The sequence below is a fragment of the Macrotis lagotis genome, chromosome 1 (genome assembly GCF_037893015.1).
Source record: "Macrotis lagotis isolate mMagLag1 chromosome 1, bilby.v1.9.chrom.fasta, whole genome shotgun sequence".
In the NCBI taxonomy this organism is placed as follows: domain Eukaryota; kingdom Metazoa; phylum Chordata; class Mammalia; order Peramelemorphia; family Peramelidae; genus Macrotis; species Macrotis lagotis.
The window spans coordinates 679,251,830-679,255,159 of NC_133658.1; positions in this window are offsets into that span (position 1 = coordinate 679,251,830).

Below are 3,330 nucleotides of genomic sequence, written 5' to 3' on the forward strand. Positions count from 1 at the left end.
GCAATAGACTCTCTACCTAACTGAAGATCTATAGAGCCATTGACTGGACAGTCTACCAGCACCAAGTCAGGAAAATGAGTCACTTCCATTTAAATTGTCTTCTGAAAATCACCTGGCAGGAGAAGATACCAGACACTGAGGTCCTTTCTAAAGCTTAACTACCTAGCATTCCAACATTACTACAGAGAGTGTAACTTTGATAGGCTAGTCATGTTGTTAGAATGGCATATGTACACTTGCCAAAAAAACTACTTTATGGAGAACTCCCAGAGGGCAAGCATTCACAAGGAGGTCAGAAGAAGCAATACCAAGACACCCTGAAAGTCTCAATGAAGAACTTTATAATTAATTATCCAGAATGGGAAACAATGGTACAGGACCACCCAGCATGGGATGCCCTCATCAGTGAGGGTGCTGCACTCTACGAGGAAGGCAGAATTGAAGCAACTCAAAGGAAACATGACATCCCACCTCAGGTGTTCACATGGACTATTTGTGCCCAACCTGTGGTAGAGCATTCCAAGCTTGTATTGTTCTGATCAGCCACAGTAGGATGCGCTGTAATTTGTCTCAAACATAGTGATGCCATTTTGGTCTTCTTCAATAACGATGGACAAGAATCAACCAATGCCAAGGAGACAGATGATAACCTTAGAGGGTTACAGTGGAATAGTTCTATAAAGCATACCACTAAGAAGTCTCACTGAGAAGACTGAGAAAGATAGCCAAAGAAGGCAGCATTTGAGATGGTAATTTAAGTGATTCTGAAATGCAGACAAGACAGAGGAAAAGTCAGTGTAAAAAGCCACAAAATGGAAATTTCGATTGTGTGTATGTGTTTGTGTTTGTGTGTGAATGCATATAAAGGCAAGAAATCTAGCAGAGCCGGATTACTGAGTGCATGCAAGAGGAATAAATAATATATAAATCAAAAGAAAAATAGGAAGGAGTTGTGTACTACAGCAATTTAAAATGCCAAACAAAGGATTTTATATTTTAGTCTGGAGATAATAGGCAATCCTAGAATTTATTCAGTAGGGAGAATGGTAGGATCAGCCTTGCTTTAGGAAAATTACTTCAACAGCTGAGTGGAGGATAAGGATGCATCAGAGTAAGGAGAAACTTGAGACCAGGACATCAATTAGAAGATAATTTTCATAGTCCAGTTAAGAGGAGATGAGGAGGGGCAACTGGGTGGTGCAGTGGATAGATCACCAGCCCTGGAGTCAGGTGTACCTGAGTTCAAATCCGACCTCAGACACTTAATAATTACCTAGCTGTATGGCCTTGGGCAAGCCACTTAACCCCATTTGCCTTGCAAAAACCTAAAAAAAGGGGAGATGAGGAACTGAATTCTGGTGGTGGCTGTAGAAGAAGAGAAAAAGAGTCCCCTGTGACATGAGCTATGCTGAAAGAAATTATAAAATTTTGTAACTGACTATCCATATAGGATGTGTGAAGAAGATAGTAGAGTCAAAAGGGAAGTTCAACAGCTAGGCAAAAAATTACGAGTTCTATTTTGTACATAGTGAGAATGAGAAGTTGAAAATATATCCAAATGAAATGTTCAATAAGCAGAAAGTGTAGGACTGATACTCGGGAGAAAAACTAGGTTTAAATAACTAGATCTAGGAATCATAAGAATAGATATGATCATTGCATTTGTGGGAACTGATGAGATCACCAAATTAAAAAGTATGTAGAGAAAAGAGAAGATATAGGGCAGAGCCTTGAGGAACACCCTCATTTAAGTATGAGTAATATAGATGAAGAACCAGAATATGAGATGGAGGCAGAGAGCAGGAAGGAAGAGAACTGAACTGAGAGATAAGCATCAAAACATAAAATTCCAGAGAGGAGAATATATACAGGAAGAAAAGGCTGAGTCAAATAGAATCAAATTTTTGAATAGTGTTTAATTTTTCCAATTATATGTAAAGATGCTTTTTAACAGTCAATTTTTAAAATTCTGAGTTCCAAATTTTCTCCATCCATTATTTCCCAGGCCCCTTCCTAAATAAGTCAGAATTTTAAGTAGATTATATCTGTGCAATCACTTAAAACATATTTCCTTATTAGTCATGTTATAAAAGGAAAAATAAACCAAAAGGGAAAAATCAATAGAATTTTTCCACCATGAGCCCTTTGGAATTGTCTTGGGTCATTGTATTTCTGAAAAGTTATATTATCCATAGTTGATCATTGTGCAATGTTGCTAATAGAAAGTTAATGTCAAATTCTTCAGAGAGGTCAAGAATGATATAGATTGAGAAAGGACAATTAGATCTGTCAATTAAGAGATCTTTTTTTTTTAGGTTTTTGCAAGGCAAATGGGGTTAAGTGGCTTGCCCAAGGCCACACAGCTAGGTAATTATTAAGTGTCTGAGACTGGATTTGAACCCAGGTATTCCTGATTCCAGGGCTGCTGCTTTATCCACTGCAACACCTAGATGCCCTTTAAGAGATATTTTAAAAATAATTTTTGTAACATCATGGCCCTCTGTGACTACTGCAAAAAATCACAGAATAGTAGAGTAACAAAAGAAAGAAAAATATTTATGTTAGTATAACTGAGCAAAGAGATGTATATTTTTGTGTTTTGCAGAAAAGACTGTCTTATGACAGTTTTCAGTGAGTAACCATCATACTGAAATCAATCATATAGGTTACAACTGTATTATATTTGGAAAAGAAATGGGAGAACAAAAATATTTTACTTTATATGATAGTGGCAGCTAATAAAGGTTTATGATGCAGGTATTAACCTGGAAGTGAAAGCAAGATCTTTGTCCTGTCTTTATTCGTGGAATTGCACATCATAGATGATTTATAAAAGTCCTGCCTCTGACACCTAGGAATAGGATACCCTGGGCAAATCATCTAACCTCTCATTGTTCTTGATAACTCAAAGACCAAATTTCAGAAAAGATACTAAAGTACAGGAGAATTAGTACAGGAGAATTCCCTCACCTGGGAATTTCATTACTATTGAAATCATAGGCCAATTCCCTATCTATCCACTTGTCATTTCTTTTTGGAATTCATGTTGTAATTCAATTTCACAGACTTTTACTAACCATGTAGTTGTTGGTTATAATTCTACTCTATTGGTTTTGAGGCCAGCTCTCTGGTCATTGTCACAGGCTGTCACTCTAAGCAGGCAGATGTGTTATTCAAAAAACAAGCAAATCTCTAGCCTCTTGAGTTTTGTTCTACCACCACCCTAACTACAAATCTATTTTCATATGTACTTTATGCTTTATCAAAAATCGATGTTTATTCACAATAATGATAATGAGGATGATTGTTAAAGTGAAGAATGCCATTTTA